This window comes from Mustela nigripes, chromosome 8 (assembly GCF_022355385.1).
Source record: "Mustela nigripes isolate SB6536 chromosome 8, MUSNIG.SB6536, whole genome shotgun sequence".
Classification (NCBI taxonomy): domain Eukaryota; kingdom Metazoa; phylum Chordata; class Mammalia; order Carnivora; family Mustelidae; genus Mustela; species Mustela nigripes.
The window spans coordinates 11,479,054-11,503,713 of NC_081564.1; positions in this window are offsets into that span (position 1 = coordinate 11,479,054).

Genomic DNA, 24,660 nt, shown 5'->3' on the forward strand with positions numbered 1-24,660 from the left:
CAGACATGTCCAGCTAGCACCCACAATCATGTAAGCCAGTTTCTTGCAACAAATCCCTTAATATATATCTCTTACTGGTTGTGTTTCTTTCATCAAACCCTGAAGGATATGGTGCCCTCCTAGGAAGTGTGCAAGTTCATTTTGTGTGTCAACTTGACTGGCCGTGGTATGCCCAGATAGTCAACCAAACATTTTATTGTGGATGTTTCCATGAAGCTGTTTTGGGATGAGACTCACATTTTAATTGGTGGACTGACTAAAGCAGATTGCCCTCTTGAATGTGGGTGGTCCTCATCCAATCAGTTGAAGGCCTGAATGAAACAAACAGGTGGATGCCCCCTGCTTCCCCAAGAGATAATTCTTCTTGCCTGGCTGCCTATGAACTGGGACATTTACTTTTTTCTTGCCTTTGGACTCAAATGGAAACATCACCCCTTTCTGGGTGTTGAGCTTGCCCATCTTCTGATGAGAACAACACCATTAGCTTTTCTGGTTCTTAGGTCGTTGGACTCAAACTACAACTAAACTGGTGGCACTCTTGGGTCTCCAGCTTGCCAGCTTTCCTGTAGGATTTGTCAGCCTCACTGGTTATGTCAGCTGAATCCTTACAATAAATCTTGTTATTCCTCTCTTTATCAATATATTCCATTGGTTCCACCATTCTTTCACTAATGGTGAAAGTCAGTATTCTTTGTATGTAAATCCCTGGGCACAGAGTGGTCACATGACCCAAGCCTGGCCAATCAGAATTCTACTCTAGTTTAGCTTTTCTCCTTTGGTTTCTTCAGGCTTGCCCGCTGGTGCCATAGGTGCCCTCTCTGAGTCTGGCTCCCAGTGGAATAAGGACTTGGGTTTGGCCAATCTGGCCCTCCCTCCAAACACGGCTTCCACTGCTGCCCTTTGGATTCTGGAACTGCCTTTGTGTGTGTGAGAGAGTTGTCCTACCTCTCCAGGCTCCTGTAGACGGTCATCATTGGCTTTCCTCTGCCCCGTTTTAGGACTTGGAAATTCCCTACTGGATGGGCAGAGATATGAATGGAACTTGGCTAAACACCTTCAGAGTGTCTGTAGTGTCACATCATTACCCAAGTGTTAGCGGAGGTCAACCAATAGACGAGAGAGAGGTCATGCTCTCATTATGAGCTTTTAGCTGTTCTCCCTCTCAGCCAATCTTGTAGACTGCCAGTCTTGCTTGGGGAAATGCCTGTCACCAGATACCCTTCCCATCTCAGCATTTCTGTATACAATCTTATTTCCTGCTGTGATTGGACCCTCCATTATGGATACCATAATGAGATCTGCCTCATAGAGCGTATACACATAAACTCTCTGTCTCCTGAGCCCCCAGAATTTAGACTATCAGGCATACTTATCCAAATAGCTCCGAAAGCTTTGAAACATTAATCCCATTTGCTCCTAAATTCTGGGTAACCTCATGCAAAAAGGACGAAAGGAACCCTTGTCTTGTGGCTTTTAGAGGTTAAAGATTTTGACAGAACTGAGTGACGTACGGCCATTACTGGTCTAGTAGCCACTTACCAGAGCTGCTACACAGTGAAATACTGGGGTGTGTCCCAAATCAGTAGTTGCAATCAGAGATACTAAAGCCATTCCAGGATTCAAAAAAACTAAACTAAAATAAAGCTCCCAGCCAATGAGGTGTTAATGGTCTGCTAATAGTTTTAATGGCTGCTTCTATAAATGTGCAAAAACCCCACTTCTATTTCTCAGTTTGGTTTTAGCTATTTTCTCATCTCTGCTTGGGCCAGAGAAAGGATAGTGTGGGGGGAAAATGGAGAAGAGGTGATGGATGGGGCCCCCGCTGGTGTCTTGGAGGCTGCCCACTGGTTCCCTGTGATCAAAAAGAGCTGAGATTTTTCATATTGGTTCTAGGGACGAAGCCAACCTGAGGGGAGGGGGGAAGGTAGAGTGTAAAGAATCCAAAGCCTGGGCTGGAGCCCTGTCCATGTCTCTGGTTGGCCTTGGACAAGTCATTTGCTTTCCTCCATCCTTTGGTTGTAACTGAGTGGGATCAGTCACCCCAAAAGGCTGCCTTAGAGCTTCCATATTAGAATCACTTGTGGCAAATGTGTTAAAATGCAGAGTCCCAGGCCCAATACTTATTGCATTAGAATCTCCATCCCATAGCTACAAATGTATATTTGTTACTGTCCCCGCAAGGTGATTCTTTTTTTTTTTTTTTTAAAGATTTTATTTATTTATTTGACAGACAGAGATCACAAGTAGGCAGAGAGGCAGGCAGAGAGAGAGAGAGAGAGGGAAGCAGGCTTCCTGCAGAGCAGGGAGCCCGATGCGGGGCTCGATCCCAGGACCCTGAGATCATGACCCGAGCCAAAGGCAGCAGCCCAAACCACTGAGCCACCCAGGCGCCCCAAAGTGATTCTTTATCAAAGTCATGTTTGGCAATCACCAGACTAGCTCAGCCCCTGGTCCCTTCCAGCCTTAGCGTTCTCTGAGAATGGCCAGGGGACAGATTTGGGGTTTCCTCTTCTTTGCTGGAAGAGAAACATTTCTCTCACTGGCTTCTTGGCTCTCTGTGTCTCAGTTACTCCTGATAAGTGCTCCCAGCATCACTCCCTTTGAACAGAAAACACTGTGGGTGTCCTGACAGGAAGTACAGGCAAGGAAGCCCACCATCTCTGGTTTCTAGGCGGAATTTAACTTTCGATTTTTATACAGTGCTCATTTGAGGGCCCTTGGCGAAACGACCTGAGTCGGCTGTCTCAAACCCAGCACCATGGAGAATCTGCTAAAATCCTTATACTTATTGACTCTTTGGGAAAACCTTGTAAAGTAGATACAGATTTTTTTTTTTTTTTTTTTTTTTTGAGACAGAGGCTCAGTGCTTTTCTCTATCTACCTAGAGTTCCAAAGTAGCTGGACTTAAATATATGTGCTTGCTAGAAGAACCCCACACACAACATAAACTTCTAGTGTGTGTGTGTGTGTGTGTGTGTGTGTGTGTGTGTTTAGCTGGACTATGAAACAATCCTTTTGTGTAAAAAAGGATGGATTGTGCATTGTCCAAAAAAGTCTAGAGGGTACAGACCCCAATCTTCAATTCCCTGTTTGTAAGAAGTGTGTTCCAAAGAAAATAAACAGACCCCATGTGATCACCATTGTGCCGCCGGCCCTTAGCCATCTCGCACGTCCAGCCTTCTCTTCTCCCACCTGGCAGCTGCTCCCTTCACTAAAGAGGGCTGGGGACATTAGTAACGGCATATACATATATTTTTTTAATTACAGAAAGGATTGTTTAGACTGATCTCAGGGCCATGACATGGAATCACAGAGTGACAGGTTGAGAGCGATCTTGCCAGACCAAGAAAGGACTGATTTCACGACGATTTGGGGCGATTCTGCTCCCCCACCACGTTTAGCCCAGGGCCGAGATTTATAGTGTCCTGGGAACTAGGTGGGATTTGATCACTCTCAGCTTCAGTTTACTGCTGACCAGACCAAGTGGCAGGTTTACTTAGCCACGTCTGGAGTGGGGGAGAGGGGAGTGTGCCTGGCTGAGAATGCAGACCTTTGTTCTCTGCGGGAGCGGGAGCCACAGTTACCCGCCGTGGGAACCTTGGTTTGTCCATCTGTACAATAGGATGATGGGGTTGGAAGGCTCCCAAACCCCTTTTCAAGTGGAACGTTTATTTGGTTTTGTTCATTTCTTCTCAGCCCGTGGTGACAGAGTGGCTGCTCCACACCAAGCTTTCCTGCTAGGGGCTCAGGGACAGAGGAAGGCACAGGGACAGCCGGCATACCTGGTCTGCCGGTAGGCACTGTATCCTGCCCCTACCAGCTGCCCAGCTGTGTGACCTTGGGCAGGCCACCTCCCCCTCCCCAAGCTGATTCGTCGTGTCATGAGACGCTTATAGAAAGAACTTTCTCAAAGTGGAACGAGATGACTTTTGGGTTCAGCAAAGCCCGAGGTGCTTGTGAATGACCTGGATCCCCGCACCCCAGCCCAGATCTGCTGAGTCACGACCTCTTGGGGAGGAGAGGGGGGCTATGCATTTCAGCAAGGACCCCAGGGTGATTCTTAAACATACTGTCATCAGATATGGTGTTAAAGTGCCTCACGGTTTTTAAGGGAGGGCGGCATGCAGGCTTGCTGACTTTTACAAATGCGTGCTTTGGAAGAGAGGCAGGCTTCACGGGACTCCATGATTTAGTCTCTTTTTCTGGCATGTGCCGGTTTCCTCTTTACTGATCAATCTGTGTCTGTGTGTACCTGCCTGTGTTTGTAGGCACACATCTAGACGCATCTACAGTCAAGCTCTAGTTATTGAAGACTTCTTATGTGCCAAAACTGCACTTAGAGAGCCGTATGGAATCCTCACGTATACCTTGAAGCTGAGTTCCATTAAAGGGGAGGAATGAGAGCAGGAGAGAGGTGAAAGGCTTGCCCATGGGAGCACCTGGGTGGCTCAGCTGGTTAAATGTTTTAGTCTTGATCTCAGCTCAGGTCTTGATCTCACAATCAGTCGGTCATGGTGGGTGTGAGTCCCTCATTGAGCTTCGGTGGGCATACAGTGAATGGTGCCCCTGGACATGGCTCCCTCCTCCAGTCCTCTTCTGGGTAGCTCAGTTCAGTCCTGGCAGACAAGGCCTTTATTTTCTATTCCCTTGTGCTCATGCGCAGCAACTGGAGGGCTGGTAGGAATGGGACTGAGAATTGTCCTGGCCTCCTTCCCACCCCCCGCCCTCCGTTTTTTTTTTTTTTTTTGGGGGGGGGAGGGTTATTTCCGTTGGGTCCCAATTTTTTTGATCCATTTATTTGTGGCTGCCTAACCAAATACCCCAACGTAGTGACTTAAGGCCTGTTTTATTTTTTAATGATGTTGCTGGTTAGGAAATTGGGCAGGGCTAAGCCAGGAGATTCTTCTGTTTCATGCAGCCGGCCATCGTCCGAGGTCACTTGGGCTGGTCTAGAGCAGGGGTCAGAAAGCTATGGCCAGCAAGCCCCATCCAACTTGGCAATGTTTTTGTAAAGAAGGCTTATCGGCCCCCAGCTGTGCCCATTCCTTTTTGTATTGGGTTGTTTTCATGCCGTAGCAAATGTGCTGATTAGTTGCAAAAGAGACCCTATGACCTGCAAAGCCTTGCATATTTCCTAGCTGACATTGGACATTCTGACATTCTGACCCTTGGTCTAGGGAGTCCAAAATGGTTTTCCTCACTTCTCCGATGCCTTGGAGGGCCTGGCTGGAAGACTGGGACAGCCAGGACCATTACCAGACTGCCTACATGTGGCATCTCTCCAGCATAGAAACCCCAATGTACTTGAACTTCTTCCATGGCATCTAAAGAATCAAAGAAAGAATGTTCCAAGAGGCCTAGGCAAAACCAAGAGGCTGATGGCCTAGCCTCAGAAGCTTGAGAAGGTTCTTTGTGCCTTATTTTATTGGTCAAAAAGTTCACTAGAATCAGGTCATATTCCAAGGAAGGGCTCTAGCTTTCTTCTCTCAGAGGGAGGGGAGGCAAGAATTTACAGCCATCTTTCATCTACCACACCTCATTTCTGAAAGTCTTTCTAAAATACTTGCATCTCCTTTCTTGCCTTGGCCTGTGATAATCACAATGGAAATCTTTCTTTGATGATGAAGTATCCAGGAGACATTTGACTGGGAGGGGGTATCAGCCTTTAGTCTATAAATATTTACTGCCCTCCAGTAAAGTTCTCTGCATTCAGCTGGGTGTTAAGGAGGCACCAGTGGGTAAGAACATGTGGCCTCTGTCTCCATGGGACTGTTTTGACTGTATATGCAAGTGTTGCAGAAGCATTGGAAATTAAGTTGAATATGCTCTGAGCTCCCTTTTATTATTTATTTATTTTATTTAAAAAAATTATTTGTCAGAGAGTATCAACACACAAGCAGGGAGAGTTGCAGGAAGAGGGAGAAGCAGGTTCCCCACTGAGCAAGGAGCCTGAGATGGGGCTTGATCCTAGGACCCTGGGATTATGACCTGAACTGAAGGCAGACGCTTAACCCACGGAACCACCCAGGCATCTCTGAGCTCCTCTTTTGCCTAAATTTCTGAAACCGACTTCATTTATGTCTCAGATCCATTCTTTTTTCCCCCCTAAACTTGAAATAGAAGAAAGGAATTCTAGTTAATGGAAGGTTCCAGATAGTCAGAACTTTGGTTAAATGTTTTTTCATATTTTATAGGCATTTATGTGTATTTGGTGTTTTGTCATTCGTATACTTTACAGTTTACCTTCATTTACTGTTATTTTGAGTTCTGCCAAATGGATTCTACACTGTCTTCATTTGTGGTCTAAGTCCCATGGCGGTGACAATCATGTGCCTGCTCCGCACAGCCCATAAGTTGGAACTCTGAAATATCAGTGGTTTGATGAATGGCGTTGAACCCACATGGCTGCAAGAGGAAATGCCTTCTGGGAAAGTGGAATGAGAAGAATCTATTCCAGGGTAACTGGGTGGCTCAGTCAGTTAAGCGTCTGTCTTTAGCTCAAGTCATGATCTTGGGGTCCTGGGATAGAGTCCCACATTGGGCTCCTTGTTCAGTGGGGAGCCTGGTTCTCCTTCTGCTCCTCCCCCTGCTCATGCTCTCAGTCTTACTCTCTCTCTCAAATAAATAAATAAAATCTTAAAAAAAAGTAGGATCAATCCCAAAGCTCAGATCCAAGTGTTTACTTGACACTCTGAAGTTGTTCACTGTCACCATCTAACATGACAGGTTCTCCGTGTATCTGTTCCTGTGGGTCATGGGTATTTCTGATGGTCTTGACTTCGTGGCCACTTGGGAGCTGATGTTCCCATGTCACATCCTGATGCCTCAGTGGCCAAGGTCTCAGGAAGAATAGAGGCTTTATTGCTATTTTCCCACATCTATCACGTTTCCATCAAATCTCTTCCCTCCTCAGACCTTTCAACGCTGCCTATCAATGGCTTCATTGTAGTGGTGAACTCTCATTATCTGAAAATTCCTCGCCACTCACCTTTCTTTTTCCTGTAGCGGTGGTGGGGGATGTTCCTTTATGTTTGTGTGCATGTGTTACAGAATCTACCCGCATGTCCATTAATCTGTTTTAATTAATTATGTCATTCCTGGGAGCCAGTAATTTTTATTGGGGCATAAATAGTTAGAACCTTCTTTTGTTTTTTCCAAACAATTTTATTAAGGTCGATTACACAAAAAAATCTGTACATCCATAGTGTACACAACTTGGTGAAATTGGAGAAAAGCATACACTTGTGAAACCATCCCTATGTGTGTACCATAAACCTATCCATCACTATTGAAGTCCCCTCCCCCTGCCTTGTTCATGTGTTCATGCCTTCGTTCATTCATTCATTATTGATAGGGCAATAATAACTGAACTGAAGATCTACTCTCAGAAAATTTTTAAGTACACAATACAGAATTGTTAACTAGAGGCACCATGTGTTAGATGTCTCAGATTTATTCATCCTGCATCAACTAAAACTTTGTGCCTTTGACCAACACCTCCTTGTTTCCATCTCTATCCAGCCATTGGTAACCACCATTCTACTCTCTGGTTCTGAGTTTGGCTATTTTAGATTCCTCATGTAAGTGATATCATATTATATTTGTCCTTCTGCATCTGGCTTGTTTCACTTAGCATAATGTCTTCCAGATTCATCCATTTTGTTGCAAATGAAAGGATTCTCTTCTTTTTTTTAAAGGCTGAATGATATTCCATTGTGGGTATATGCTACAGTTTTCTTTATCCATTCACCCATCCATGGACATTTAGATGACTTCCATGTCTTGGCTGTAAAGAAGATGGGAGGGCAGCTATCTCTTGGAGATCCCAATTCTAGTTCCTTTGGATTTATACCCAGAAGTGGAATGCCTGGATCATACGGTAGTTCTATTTTTAATTAGTTGAGGAACCTCCATACTGTTTTCCACAGTGGTTCCACCAACGCAACACAAGAATTTCCTTTTCGCCAAATCCTGACCAACATTTATTTTTTTGTTTGTTTTGTTTTGTTTTGGTTTGGTTTGGTTTTTTTGTTTCTTTTTCCTTTTTTTTTTTTTTTTTTTTTTTTGATAATCATCATTCTACCAGGTGTGAGTTGGTATCTCCTTATGGTTTTACTTTGTATTTCCCTGATGATGAGTAATGTTGAGCACACTTTCATGTGTCTGTTGGCCATTTATATGTCTCTTTTAGAAGACTATTCTCTTAGAATGTCTATTTAGGAGTTTATATAGACCTTGGAGTTAGCCCTTTATCAGATATATGGTTTGCAAATATTTACCCCCACTCCATAGGTTGCCTCATCGTTTTTTTGACTGTTCCTTTTCCTCTGCAGGAGCTCTGCAATTTGATGTAATCCTACTTGTCTATTTTTGCATGTGTTACCTGTGCTTCTGGTGAATAAATCTGTTAGGAGGCAGCACTTTTCTCGAATCTTCTCACTGAATTTTCACACCAACTTTCTGTGTTAATTCCATGAATAGGAGTCCGCTCTCTAGAGCCAGAAAGCATGGGGATCCTTTCCTGGTTCTTCCATCTCTTCTGTTACTTTGGGCAGGTTGTTTCATTTCCGAGCTTTGTTTTTCTGTAAAATGGGGGTGGTCACTCAGAGATTTGTCATGAGAATTAACAGAGTTAATGGCACATGGCAAACGGCAAACATTCAACACATATAAACTATAATTAATCTTCACCACCCTCTTCCCAAATTTGCAGAAAAGGCCACCAAGGCTCAGAAAGGCAAGTAAGTGGCTCAAGGTCACCCAGCTAATGAGAGCAGAGCCAGGATTTTAGCGTAGCTCAGTCTGATTTTACTCCATGTTCTTTCTCCCTTTTCCACTAACTCCTGTCACCAAGGATGCACACATGGCCTTTGGTAACATGCAGAACACATCCCTGTAGGCGCCACATTGCTCCGGATATTTTTTTTCTTCTCATTTTATTTTATATGTTGGAGAAGCTTCTCTTTCCTCCAGATGACCCTTGTTCTCTTTGGTGGGTTTTCTAGATGGAGCAAAACACAGCCGAGCAAACTAAACAGGGTCTATATTTGCAATCAAGAAAACACTCCACAGATGCCCTCAACTTGGAAAGAGTGCAAAAACCAAAACACATAAACAATCCTTGGCTAATACTGCTCAAGACTTGGAAAGCCAAAATCCTTTCTGGAGAACCAGCATGGCCTAGCGTCATTCTTGTCCCCAAGAGGAGCCCCATGTGAGAGGCTGCAGCTGTGCCTGGGGACCCTCTTTGGGTTATCCACACAGGTGTGACTGTGGGTGGGAACTGGGAGCATCTCAGCTCACACAATGTGGCAGTTGTATTTTTTTTTTTTATTTTTTATTTTTTTACAAATGCATGGTTAACAGCATTAACTGTAAACTACTGGGGACCACCAACCTCACGTGCAGAGGCCTGGAATTGTATGGAAGTATTGAGTTGAACAGCCTGGGTTCCATTTTGAAAATGTATTTTTTCCCCCTTTTGAATTCAAGCCACATGTGAATTGAAGCCCTGGCTTGAATGAGGAAGAAATGTACCATTTCAAATCCCCTCAGCTGAGCTTTGGGCCCCGACCCCCACCTCTCGGAATCCTTTGCTTTTATTGCCTTGTTAATCCTCACAACAAACCTTTGAAGTCAGCACCCCGTTTTAAGGATGAGAAAAGAAACTTCCAAGAATATGTTGCTTTAAAGCATGGTAGAAAAATACCTTCCCAACCACCTTGCCCATGGATTAATATTAAACAATATGGTCATTAATGGAAGAAGAGACTCATTACCTTGTTGCACAGTAGGGAAACATAACTCAGAAATCCCAGCATAACCTGTTCAGCTCATGACCCTGAGAATCTAGCAGCCTTGCATTAGACACCCGTCTCAACTGTGTGCCTTTGAACAGTTGCTTGACTTCTCTGATACTCACTTTCTTTTCCTGGAAATGCCAGTAGTAATAATTCCTGCCTCCTGGGGGTGATTGAGAGGTTGGGGACGACCAAAGTCTAGTGCTTAGGGTCAAGCTCATAGGACATTGCCAGTAAATAGAAAGCTATGCCAAGTGTGAAGAAAATAAAGTTTTCAGTTATTGGAAAATCATGGCAGTATCTATAATCAGCAAGAGTGATTCTGATGTATGGATAACTTGCTATTTATACAAAATCTGATAAACTCAACGCTGACTTTGAGGGTCTAATGAATCCACTTCATTTCTTGTGAAATTCATACGTAGACAACAGGAGAGGGACCCGGCTTCTGGCCCATGCTCCAGAAATACAGAAAGAACAGTTGTAGTCTAGAATCACTTACCTTCTGTGTTCCATCACTATAATGCAAATGTATGGTGAGTCTCTGGAATGACGTTGACTTTCTTTCCTTCCTGTAGGACACCACAGTCTAGTTGGGGACTCAAAGCTACTTTTCTTTCTGTGAATAATTCCAGGGAACATGGCTTGAGATATAAAGTTTTGGTAGAGTGTTTAAGACAAAGGATGTTCAAAGCCATGCTTGGGTTTCTTTGAAGGATGGCAAGGAGTAAGTCATTGACTTCATTCCCATTTACGATGGTTTAGAAACAAACAAGGAAATGCATTTTTCCAAACATCAAACAGCTGCTCCAAAAATACAAGCTGAAATGATGCCATCATGCCATATTTCAGTCACAACAAACAAGTTTATGAGAAGCCACAATAGATTGGAGAGACACGGCAACATTCCTGAGCGTCTAATGTTGGTGGATGATCAGCAGAAGAACCACAAGAGACGCACAGCTGTGGGCATGGAAGCCATCACTGCTGTTGGCCAGCAAGCCACCTATGGTCCCCTTGACTTCATGAGCTGTTGACCTCATGGACCCCACTGTCCTGCCAATGATCCCAAAGCATGAGAGATGCCACCCATTGTTATAGATCTTTGAAGGTCTTTGCCCTTCGCCTGAAGCTTGGCCATTAACCATCTCACTGTACCCTTGGGATCACCTAAACTATGTTCTCCAGACTTTGCTCCCTATAGATGTCCCAAGAGATGGTCCTTGACAGACAGGTCCTGAGGTCAGAGAAGCCTAGAAATGGGATGTGCTGCGTATCTCACTTAGAGTTGCTCATTCATCCAGAATTCAGATGCCTTCTGATTTCATGCTCTGTCAGTCTTCGCACATCATTTGCACTCAGGGCAGCAGGGAAGTGGAAGGTAGAAGAGAAAATCCTTCCCTCTAAGAAAACTTCCTGGAAATAACACACAGCCCTTCTGTTGAAACTTTATTGACCTAAACTTAGTCTCATGGCTTCTCTGGGCTGTAAGAAGCTGAAGAGAATTCAGTTTTAGCTGGGATATAACCACCCTGTTAAAAGTCAGGGTGCTGGCATCAAGAAGAAGAAGAGATGTTGGAACAGACATCTGTCACCCTGTGACTGGCCACAATCTACTTTGGTAAATGTTTGTATGTTCTTATCAAACACTGGACACAGGAATGACCAACATTTAACAGGCATAGACTATTTGGTATTTACCTGGCACTGTGGTAAACATTCTGTCTCTCAGTAGTCCTCAAATCAACCTTTTGAAATTAGTACACCCATTTTGCAGATGGGGAAACTAAGGTTATAAGATGTTAGGTGATTTTCCCAAGGACGCACAGCTAGAAAGTAGTGCAGAAAGAGTTTGATTTCACCTTGATGTTGTAAAACAAATGAACAAAAAATCATGTTCTTAACATAATAGATCCATTTATAACCCAGAACCTATGTGCCACGTTCCCCTTCTATCTTCACCTTACTCTTTGCCTGGAGAACTCCTATTCCCCTGTCAAGACCTATCATAAATGTCCCTTCTGCTGTGAAGTGTTGTTTAAACACTCTATCCTCTACACTCATTCTTCCAACAATCATTTTCTGACATCACTCATGTATCAATCCTTGCTCTAAGGGATACAAGAGAGGGCAAAACACACACCTGCAGTGAGAGTGACACTTTGTCCAATAAAACGTTTTGCAGTGATGGACATGTTCTATATCTGTACTGTTTGAGATGGTAGTCACCAGCTTGTGGGACTATGGAGCCCCCAAAGACTGGCTAGTAAACTCAAAGCACTGAATTTTCAATTTTATTTGTTGATTACATTTACATGAAAAACTGACGTGCTCCAGCCATCAGAAGGCTTTGAAGTATGTTTGGAACAACTTTAGCTGGGGAATCGACCTTTTTCAACTGTAAATTTATGAATTCTAAATGCAGATGAAGCATTTTCAATGCAAATTTTGCATCCAAATAAGGCACAATGTTAGTTCAAAATACACATCCTCCTGATGACTTAAGGGAAAGAAAAGGATATAAAGTGTCTCATTGATTGTGTTTATGCTAACCGTGGGATGAAATGATATATTGTTTAAAGACTTATTTATTTTATTTTTTTTTAAGATTTTATTTATTTATTAGAGAGAGAGAGAGCGATCACAAGTAAGCAGAGAAGCAGGCAGAGAGAGAGGGAAGCAGGCTCCCTGCTGAGTAGAGAGCCCAGTGCCAGGCCCGATCCCAGGACCCTGAGATCATGACCTGAGCCGAAGGCAGAGGCTTAACCCACTGAGCCACCCAGGTGCCCCAAAGACTTACTTGTTTCAGAGATAGAGGGAATGTAGGTGAAGGACAGAATGAGATAGAATCTCAAGCAGACTCTGCACTGAGTGCAGAGCCCGACGTGGGCCTCAATCTCATGATCCTGAGATCATGACCTGAGCTGAAACCAAGAGTTGGACGCTTAACCGACTGAGCTGCACAGACTCCCCACGAAATGATACTTAAAAAAAAATACTTTATTTATTTGAGAGAGAGTGAGAGAGAGAGAGAGTATGAGTGGGGTGAAGGGCAGAGGGAGAAGCAGACTCCATCCTGAGCAGGGAGCCCAACACGGGGCTTGATTCTGGGACTCTGGGATCATGACCTGAGCCAAAGGGAGATGCTTAACCGACTGAGCCACTCAGAAGCCCCACGAAATGATATTTTAAATACACTAGGTTCAATTAAGGATTATTAAAATAGGTGTCACTTGTTACTTTTTGCTTTTTAAAAATGGGACATTGGAACACTTAAAATGATGAATGTGGCCTGCCTCGGACAAGGCTGGGTTAGCATGGAGTGAGATATGGCTGCGTGCCTGAACGCAAGTGGCTGCCTCTGACCAAAGACCATTTTATAGATTTGTCCTTTCTGCTGAAGAGGAGATACCACTTCTCACCTCTGGTCTGACACACAGGTCCTCATTTCATGACCACTGGAAGAACCAAGGAAGAGCTCTGCATAACCCAAATGAAATGTTTTCCCTTTCCTGGGCTTTGACATGACTGCTGAAAGCTCCCATCTCCTGTGGGAGCCTTCCCTTAACTGTTGCACATTTTGTCAGAGTCCTTCATTAATGAATGACCTGAGTTGTTTTTTTTTTTTTAAATATTCAGCCTTCAGTCAAGATCTCAGAGTTGACATCCATCTAGAGCTATGGAGGTCAAAGATAGTCTAATTGGCTTCATTCATTCATTCATTCATTCAGCGGATGGCAATTTGAATGCCTACCATGTGCCTGGCTCCACTCTAGGAGGGTATGGGTCCAACACTGCAGGAGCCTGACACAGTGTACATCCTACTGGAAGAGAAAACAAGAAGCCTGTTGATCCTTGAATGAAGAAGCTTATCTGTGGGATTTCCTTCCCCCACATCTTTCAGTTGTTACTCTCATGGGGACTATTTTTTTTCTTATGTTGTTTCCCCTTTCCCTCCCAGGCAAGGTTAGAGAAAGCCAAGATTTGCGATGAAGTCCTGTTGTCGCAGACAGTCTCCAGGGAGAACGGAGGAGAGGAAGCCGCAAGTCGGGCCCCAGAATTAGACAATCTGCCCAACACTTGTATGACTCCTCTGACTCTGGTTCTTGACAGATAATCAAGATGAGTCAGCAGGAGAATTGACTGTGGTTCTTTAAAGTGCCGTATAATTCTAATGCTTGGTACTTAAGGGGTGTCTTTTGTTTCAGGCTCTTCCAGCACCATTATGAGTCTTAACTCCATAATCTTGGCAGGTTTTCACTACATTTTTTTTTATTAAATTGTAAAATGACCTACTTGAATAAGATTTTTAAAAAGACTTTTTTATTGAAAAAACAACAACGATGAATCTTCTACTCAGTGTTCTTCTCTGTCCCTTCTGTTACAGTTTGCGAAAACTTTATGACCCTACTGTGTGCTACCCTACCCGCATGGACATGTCATGTTTGTATAATACCACATAAATGCTTTTCCTCTTTTTCTTTTTCCCTTTTTTGGTTTTTATTTTTGCTTTGGTTTAAGAGATGAGACTATTCCATTCTTCTACCTATCCATGGCTCTAGCATAAGGTGTTAAGTTAGTCAAGGAACTCTTAGTTGTGGGGAGCAAAAGTTTACCATAAATCATTCATAAAAGGGGAATGTTCTGAAGGCCACTGGGGTATGTGGAAGAAAGCAAGGGCCATGCCAGACCTCACAGAGCCCTGGAACCAGGAGCCTCAAAACTCAGGACTCGAGATGACTTTATTCACCCTTCTGATTCACGTCCCTTCTCACCTTGGGTCCTTGCATGTAGACCAGACATGGCCACTCTAGTTCATGCATACTACAGAGCTGAACAACATATCTGCATCTCTGTCCCCCAATACCAAGATCTCAAGAAGGAAACACTGCTTGGTTCTGTTGGAGTCATGTGCTCCCATTTGGCCCAATCAGCTGTGGACACTGAGGAATTCTTTTCACAAAGGAGTCGATAGTTTAGCCACTTTGGAAAACAGTTTGGTGAGTTCTCAGAATGTTAAACATAGACTTAAGTGTGGGACCCAGCAATTCCGCTCATGTATTCACCCAAGAAGAATGAAACATACATCCACATACAACTTGTACAAGAACGTTCATAGTAGTCAGTAAATGAAAGCAACTCAAAAGTCCATCAGCTGATGAACAGAGAAGCCAAATGTGGTTTCACTATGCAATTGAATGTTGTTGGGTAATAAAAAGGCATGCGACAATGATGCATGCTATAATGTAGATGAACCTCAGAGGCATGATGTTGAGTGAAAGAAACTAGATGCAAAAGACCACATTATTGCATGACCCCACTTATATGAATGTCAAGAAAAGACAAATTTATAGAAACAGAGAGTAGATGAGTAGTAGCCGGGAGCTGGGGGGGCGGGGGTGAGGAGTAACTACAAATAGAGAAGAGTTTCTTTTGGGATTGATGGAAAAGTTCTAAAATTAGATTGTGGTGATGTTTGCGCAACAGTGTAAATACACTAGAAATATTTAGTTGTTTACTCTAAATGGGTAAATTTTATGATACACAGATTATTGCTCAATAAATCATGGGGGGGCATCCTCAGTTTGCATCTGCAGTAGATGGGTCGTCTTCCAGTTGCTCCAACATGCAGGTTGAAATCCTGCTTCTGTGTCCTTGTTTCTATTATTCCTTCTACCTACAACACCCTCCCTGCCAGCATTTGAATGATGGACTTCTGTGCCACACCTCTTCTGTCGTTGGCAACTTTAACATCAGGAATTACTTTTTTCTTAGAACTCCTTATTTTTCAGGATCTGGACTCATGCTGCCCTTTTATTAAAATAGTATCTGAGTCCAAAATATCTTCTGTTCCCCACCTTCTCCCCAGAGCCTTCTCCATCCTTCCCACCCTGTTCTTAGCCCCTGGAAACTGATGTATATGGACAACATCAGTGGGCTTTCTTGCCATCTGGCTTCTGGTGGGGTTTGGCCCATGGGAAGCCCTGGCTGGGGTTAAAGGGTAGGAAGAGAATGAGGCTAGAGGATTTAGCCCCTGGATCCAAAACTGTAAGATGGCCTGAGCTGGATGTATTCCTCAAGTGAAGAAGCGTTCTTCCCAAGGCTTCCGGTTCTGCATGATCTCCCCTTCTCCATCCAGTCCTCCCCTGAGTCCTTCTAGGCCTAGATGTAGTAACAGATCTTCGCTGCTAGCGGTGGGTTACTGTACTATCCTTTATGGTTCCCTAACATACAAGCATTTGTAAATAGTCTCTTTGTAAGTAAATCCTCTTTATATAATCTTATTTCAAGGGTGCTGTTTTGTGCTGAGATGTTGACGAACCAGCATTCTTCTCCTTCTCCTGAACCCCTCCCTACTTACATTTTCTTTGTATCTTCATCTATTTATGTGATTGTTGTCTGTTTCTTTCTTAGAACAAATAATTCCTTTTTTTTTTTTTTTAAAGTAGGCTTCACACCCCAGTGTGGAGCCCAGTGTGGGGCTTGAACTCATGACCCTGGGATTAAGACTTGAGCTGATATCCAGAGTCAGACACTCAACTGACTGAGCCACCCAGGTGCCCCTCAGGACTACTAATTCTAATAGCCACAACAGACAAACCCCCAAACTCAGTACCCAACTCCGTAAAGGTTTGTTTTTCTCTCATGTCATGGTCCTATGTGCATGTGAAGCACTTTTCCATCTTCTTGTTCTTCCCCTAGAACACATGGCCCCCAAGTCATCACAGTGGAAGGAGAAAGGACCAGATAGTCATCTGGTTTGGTTTGTAAACACTGACCATTTCTGCCTACATTTCCACTGAGCTTAGAACTCAGTCATGTGACCCTAACCTAATTTCAAGAGTGGCTGGGAAATATGGAAGAGCTTGTGGAGGTCTGGTGAGCACCATTACTTCTGCCTTCTTCCCTTCTTAGAAGGGAGGCTCCCTGAGGGAAGGATCTTGGTTTATCCTTGTCACCACTCTCTCCCAGTAGCTGTTATGTGCTCAACACCCAGTAGTCTTGGATGCATGAATAAATGCAGAAGTGAATGAATGACAGCTTCCTGTCCGAAATTTTCATTTAATTCTTAACAGTGTGCTATGTCGTAAAGTTTGTTATGAGGGGTAGAACCCTATCTTGCTAATGGAACTTTCGATCTTACTGGGATAGGGACTAATCTTGAAATTCTTTGGATTCACCCTTTAATACCATCCCAAGTGCCTTGCAGATGTCCTGCTCTTTGACCCTTGGGATAATGACTCCTGTATTTTGCATCATTCCCCAGAAGGAAAACTGATCACAAGACCCTAATTTATTCTGTGTGGTTTCTGTTCTTCCATTATTTTAATGGTGTCACAAATACTTCTTTATTTAATGCCCTTACCATGTGCCAGGAATTAGATTCCTTGTTTCCCTGCCATGCTTTCTCTCCCCAATCCCCTTCTTCAATCTTCTGAAACTTTTAAGGCCTTGAGGCAATGACCCTGGTGACCCTAGCATCCATATATAATGACTTCTAAGTACATCTGAGAAAATCCCATAAGTTACTTTTTCTAGGATGATTTGTGGGGAACCTGTAAAACTATGGCTTCATAGCTAAAATCCAGTTTCTTGGTCACGGACCCTATCTCTAGATTTGGCCTGGGTCCCAAGAGGATTTGGGGATAGAGTATGGATGCCTCCATAGGAGCTCAGTGCCCCGAGAGGTGACATAATTGAAACCACAGACCCACGGACCTCATTTTGCACACTGTGTTCAGAGAGAGTTCTTTGAGAGGTCAAAAAGTCTTCTAACAGAAAGGGATCCCTGCTGAAAGAAATTTGGGAAAAACTGCTTAGTCCATCTCCCTTTTGGAAACTCCCAACTTCAAGTACAATATTAAAGGCTCTGAAAAGGCCTGGAAATAAACAAACCCCTAAGCAAGTAAACATATTGGCTTTTGTTTGGCCTAGTTTATCCCAAATTTATTCAACCATGGATCCCATTTTCATGTAGTATGTGTTAACATCTTGTGGGCTTACGATCCTTCTGAGCACAGTTTTGGAAATTCTGTGTCTTTCCCTATGGGATTTCCAATTCTTAGATCCAATCCCGCAACCTTTTCCACATGTGAGGATTAGGGCCCAAGAGATGTGAAGTAGTCTACAATGCACGGGAACTTAAACTTATGAGCAGCACGGCTGGAGTCTGAGCCCACGTCAAGTAGACAGAAAGCCTGCCCGTATATTTTTGCCTCGCTCCTATACTCTTCCCCATGCACAGTGAATGGCCTGGAATTCATTTTAATTATTTGATAAAAATAATTTGTAATTAATCGTTGATCGCCTGTCAGTAAATTCTCTGCTGAAGAACTTGAAGTCAGTTTCTTCCCGGTTCCAACAGTCTGCTTTGCATTATCAATTTGTTAAGAAACTCTCTTTTGCTGTAGCGCCATGCAAAAGGAAACTTCCATCCAGACTGTCTGAATTATCCAAAAATTCTGTACCGATGGCATCCAAATGAATAAGATTTTACAGAACTGCACTTGGAGCGTTGATTGGATTTGTCAGTTTTCCTGTGGATATGAAGTCCTGGGTGCCTTGACTGAAAGCATGCTAGAACATAAATAATCACCAGATTTTCAGGTGAATTCCACAGAGTCAATCGGAAAAAGAAGGCTCAGGCTATTTGTTTGGGAATCTACAGGCTATCGCTGAAAACCCTGCACAGCATCCCAAAGTATGAGCTCAACCATGAGTGTGTTTGGGGGAAAAAAAAAATAGATTGATTTCTTTCTTTTCTTTCTTTTTTTGAAGCCAAAGTACTTTGCAGCAACCAGTGATAAGATTTAACAGCCAACAAGGTCAGGGTGATGAACTTTCAAGTGTTCACGGACACCAGGCACCCAGTCAATTCCCGAAGCCCCTGACATGCTAGAGGGTCAGAAAGCAAGGAAAACATGTTTTCATAACTGAAAAAGATTACATCTTGCATCGGTTTATTTATTTATTTATTTATTTCCCACAAAGGGGTTTTTAGAATGTCATGTCTCTTGGCTTCCTGATGGCCTCTTCCTATGTTTCCAGGAGGGTGAGATAGGGGGCAAGGCCTTGCAAAACTAGACTTGGACCTTTCCCGTTTATATTTTCCAGAGGCTCCAGGCTCTGACGTGATGAAAGATCTGACCCAGGAATTTCAAGTTCATGAGTGGGGTGGGGTGGGGAGGGGGAGCCAGCCGGGAGGCTTCCCAACCCCAGCTTCCGTCTGCCCCCATTGGCTGGACTCCAGCTGCTCTCATGCTTGAAGGGTTGGGTCAGTGCTGCCGATCGCTAGTGGATCCGTCTTCCCTTACAAGGAAATGGCTTGTGCTTCTTTCTGGAACTTGAGGTATACAAGGTGTTTATGGTTTGTTTTCGGCAGAGCTTTGAGTGGGCACAAATACCTGCTCATTCATTCAGGCTACTAATTGAGCATCTACTCTGTGGCCTGGCACTCCACGAAACGCTGGGGATGTTGGGGGCATCTCTATCGTCTTGGGAATTCCCACATTGCTTTGAATTAGGTGAAACCCACTGTTTTTCAAGGTCACTTGGACTTGGAGGCTAGCATTGTATTAGAACTAATCTCTTCCAACCTTCTCATAGGACAGGTGGGAAGACAAAGGTCCCGAGAGGAGGAAGGGGCAGGCTCCAGGTCGCATAGTGGATTAGTTACAAAACCTGGAGAAGGATCCAGTTTTCCTGCTTTCTAACCCAAAGCTCTTCTCCATGATGCCTCTCACAGTTTATTCAGTGGGTCTTTGCTGGGCTCTCACGAGGCACCATGAACCTTGTTAGGTGCTGGATGAAACTCAAAGACATCACGCAAGAAGGTCCAAACCAGGGGTGGAGGGGGTGGGTGGTGGGAGGGAGTGGGGACGGATCATGAAGCCATTCATCGGGAAATGCGGGAGGAGGAAGTGTAGATGTGACAACCAGATAGGCTTGGATTTAAATCTTGGCGTTCCATTCACTGATCTTGTTCTTTGGGGGCATTTTACTTAGTTTTTACTAGCCTAAGTTTCTCATCTTTGAAATAGGACAGTTAATAGTCATTCCCACCTATGAGTATTGGGGAAAGAAGCGACAATACACAGGAAATATTTTGCAAAGTGCCTGTCACAAAATAGGGAACCTTCGTGGTTGTCATGTATCATAACTACTGTGATAAATGCTATAGGTAGTTATAGGTGGTGTTCTGGAAATACATGGAAGGAACAGCTAATTATGTCCCCAGGCAAGGATAAGGAAAGGGGATCTTTCTTTTGATTGGATTTTTCTGTCTGATCTGTGGGTGGGGAGGGTGTATATTTTATGGCTGAAATCTCCGCACAGACATTTCCACTCTAAGAAGTTGATTTTCCTATAAAGAGTGACTGCATAGACAAAGGGACAAATGGATGTAAATGCAGAACGGGACCCTCCCATGGCTGACCAGCCAGGTAATGAGATTTGTTTCTCTCTCCCTTTCTTTCTTTCTTGATATTTATTTATTTATTTATTTGGTAGAGGGGGAGAGAGAGAGACAGGGAGAGAAGAGAACACAAGCATAGGGAGGGTTAGAGGGAGAAGCAGGCTTCCTGCTGAGCAGGGAGCCAGATGTGGGGCTGGATCCCAGGATCCTAGGATCATGACCTGAGCTGAAAGCAGACACTTAATGACTGAACCACCCAGGTGGCCCAATAATAGGTTTTCTTAATGGCTCTGCTCACTGGTTCCAAGTACAAATGCATCCCATTTCCAGAGGAAGATCCGAGACACAGAGATTCTTTAAGAGTTTTATGAATTACCAGCGATCGAGTGGGTCGAATCATCCAGGATTATATAATTTTCTTAAACGTTGGAGTGCTTTGAAAATCAGTCATGGTATTGAGGCCATTCCTTGGCGATGCTCAGTCTTCTTGGTATTGCCAAACATTTCCCACTAGACCTGGGACATACTCAGGAGCTTTGGGCAAAATGTATGCCCGGATATTCCCAGTGTACCTGAGGGTGAACGCACTGTATGTATGTGTGATCCGTGAGGAAAGGATCCAATTTACGTTTTCTTTTTTTTTAAGACTTTATTTATTTATTTGACAGACAGAGATCACGAGTAGGCAGAGAGGCAGGCAGAGAGAGAGGAGGAAGCAGGCTCCCTGCTGAGCAGAGAGTCTGATGGGGGGCTGGATCCCAGGACCCTGGAATCATGACCTGAGCCGAAGGCAGAGGCTTTACCCCACTGAGCCACCCAGGCACCCTGCCGATTTACGTTTTTAAGCCCAGGAGAATTTTCTTAAATCCTTAGATTATAATGTTTGTGAGTTCAGGAATTATACCTCTTTTTTTTTTTTTTTCTATTATATCCCAGCAGCTGGCCCAACTTCTGGATCTAGTGTTCACTTAGTACATGCTCGCCGGAATGCCCTTTTTGTCCACAGTATACCTCTCAGAATTTTGCATAAATAAAGGACAGTTTCCTTCAAAACCATATAGCAAAATGTGTTCTATAATCTATAAAGATGTCTTAGAGAGGAAGTGATGGGGGAGGGGTTGGATTGGATTCGTGGGGCTCCAGACTCCCACCCCTCCTCTCAACCAGAGCATCCTTGCATTCATGCTACAGATTAGGATTTCTTTTGAATTAAGAGTTATGTGTTGGGGCACCTGGGTGGCTCAGTGGGTTAAAGCCTCTGCCTTCAGCTCAGGTCATGATCCCAGGGTCCTGTTTCGAGCCCTGCATCGGGCTCTCTGCTCAGCGGGGAGCCTGCTTCCTCCTCTCTCTCTGCCTGCCTCTCTGCCTGCTTGTGATCTCTGTCTGTCAAGTAAATAAATAAAATAAAATAAAAAAGAGTTATGTGTTGATGACACACTTGAAATATGCTGTTTTAGAAGGAATTACATTCCCGGGGGTTGGTAATATCATTGAAGGAAACCATCAAAGTTGGGTTTGACAGATGGAGCTGGATGTGTTTTAAGAAAAAAAAAAGTCACACTAAAGCTCATTTGATTATAGCTTCATTTACTCATCTACGGTTATTGAATCTCTCTCTCTCTCTTTCTCTCTCTCTCTCTCTCTCTCTATATATATATATATATATATAGGCACTCTTCTAGACCTTGGAGATGAAGGGAAGTATGATAGACAAGGTGTCTGACCTCAAGGGGCTTGCAGTTTGGGGGCAGGGGGATGCTGGTTACAAAACCAGTAGGCAGTCTCACAACAAGCATGATTTCCTCAAGAGAAGGATGTGAAGATGGTGTAGAGTGTGATCAAAGTGAGGGCACCAATAGGAAGTTAGTGGTAGGGGAAGACCTGTCCTGGGAGGAGCCACCTGAACCACATCCAAAGACTGAAAAGCAGGGCATCCTGAGTGGAGGGGACAGCAAGTGCAAAGGTACTGAACCAGAAGGAAAACTGGTATGCTCCAAGAATATAAAACAAACCAGTGTGGCCAGAGTACAGCCAGGTGGGGAGTGAAAGGAAACTGAAGATGTTAGCAGTGGACTGCATCTGGCCCATCTGTTTTTCCAGTGGTGGGTGCTGTGCCTGGAATAGACCAGGTACCATGGATATGTGCACATTAATATAGTTCATTAATTGCACCTATTGGTTCCTATTCTCCGCAATCTTTGGTTCCCTTATTTATGCATAGTTTAGAAAGTAAAACTTTTTTTTTTTTTTTAAACTAAACATTGTTTTTGCTCTTTTGGCAAGTCTGACCGTATCTGATTTGATATTCAGTGATAAGTATTACTAGTCAGCTTCCTGGAGATGCAGCTACTACAGAAAGATTCCTTTTTTAAATTTTTTTTAAAGATTTTATTTATTTATTTGACAGACAGAGATCACAAGTAGGCATAGAGGCAGGCAGAGAGAGAGAAAGGAGGAAGCAGGTTCCCCAGTAAGCAGAGAGCCTGATGCGGGGCTCGATCCCAGGATCCTGGGATCATGACCTGAGCCGAAGGCAGAGGCTTTAACACACTGAGTCACCCAGGTGCCCCGAAGGACTCCTTTTGAGGAAAGAAGCCAAGAAAGGACCAGTGACATGGCCAGCATCACACATGGCACTTGTCAAAGACCAGGGATGAAACCCATCTTCTCACCTTATGATTGAGCTCCTGGCTGGAAGGATTAACTGATCCATTTAACTCCATTTTACTATGACATGTTCACACTTGAACCTTCCCCAGCACAATGTGCTCAGTTCCCAAAATATGGGATTTTAAGTGAAACTCTGACATTTAGCTCTAGGGCTAAACAGCAATACTTAAATCCCCCAATTAGAAGCAGAGATGGAGATGAAATGGTCCCAAGGAATCTGGAGACACAATTGTTTCAAAAGGCAGCAACAGGCTGGGGCAGAGAGAGAGAAGTTTTAGATCTCACACCAGGAATGTGAAGCTAAGTGAGAGCCGTTGGAAAGCTCTGGGGGTTAGAAAGTGGAATTCCCTCTTGTACAGCACACAAGAGTTATTAAGTGTGTATATGAGACTTCTGTTTTACTTCATGTACATGATTATTTTATACAGGCGAGTTTGGAAAGAATTATAGGCTGAGAACTGGCCAAGGAGCAAGATGAGCAGCGGGGTATGGGGGTGGAGGTTGTAACGTCGTCGTCAAGGGCTCCGGCTACTTCGAGAAAGCCAGTGTGCAGCCCATCGTGGGTCAAGGGGTTTGGGAGAAGATGACTATGGAGTTGGATTTTGTGTGGGCTTATCTCCAAAAGGGCATCCTGGGCTTGGTGTTGTTGAGAGAGTGCCATGTTTGAGAGTTAAAGGAGTGGAACTTTTTCCCCAACTGGGTTGGGCCCACCGAGACCTGGAGACCAAGAATAAAAAGAATTTGGACTGGACTTGCTTGGCTTTAAGACACAAGAGGGACCAGGAGCCATTTTCAGCACACTCAGTAATTTCCAAAGTGAGAAAGACATTCTCTTTCTCAAGGAGTCCAGGAGGCAGAGTGCTGGGGATAAAAGACTGCCTTTGGGAGAGACCCAGTTACCAACAGCTTGGGCTAGCTGCCTCTTTCCCCCGCCACATTCCTTTATAAAGGAAGCAGAACTCTTTGGATTCCTAGTTTTGCTTCTGACTCTGAGACCTTGAGGACGTTAATTAATGTCTCTGACCCCAACTGTAAGATGAGGATTAAAACAACTACCTCTGGTGAAAATACAATATAGCAGAGGATACGCAAAGTCAAGTGGTATTAGGTGAGTGCCATTACTCAATAATAATGACTGTATTAATAGTAATTTGAATGAGGGACAATTGATTGGACTGGGTGGGGGGCATTGCTGATGTTGTGTATGAAATCTCTTGTTTGTTGAGTCGGGGTCTTCTACTATCTGTGCTTTGTGCCCTAGGCTCACTGGGGTAGAGCTACTTCTATAAGGCTCGAAAACCTTATAGAACTTTATTGAGTTGGCAAAGAAGTTTTATAATTTGAGAACAGTGGTCTTCCTGGTGGCCTGTGCCTCACTCCTGGATGGCTGAGATGCCATGGACTTTAGATAGACTAAATGACAACTGTGTATGATTCAAAGCTCCGTAAGATCTATCTAACATATACTTGTAGCCCTAACTCCTTGAAGCTATAACTTTCCTAAAGGGAAAAGAATGCATTTATAAATTTAATATATATATATTTTTTCAATTTTATTTAAAAATTATTTATTTATTTGAGAGAGAGAGAGAGAATGAAAGAGAGAGCATGAGAGGAGAGAGGTCAGCAGGAGAAGCAGACTCCCTGCTGAGCAGGGATCCTGATGTGGGACTCGATCCCAGCACTCCAGGATCATGACCTGAGCCAAAGGCAGTTTCTTAACCAACTGAGTCACCCAGGCACCCCATAAAAATATATATTTATTATGTATTTATT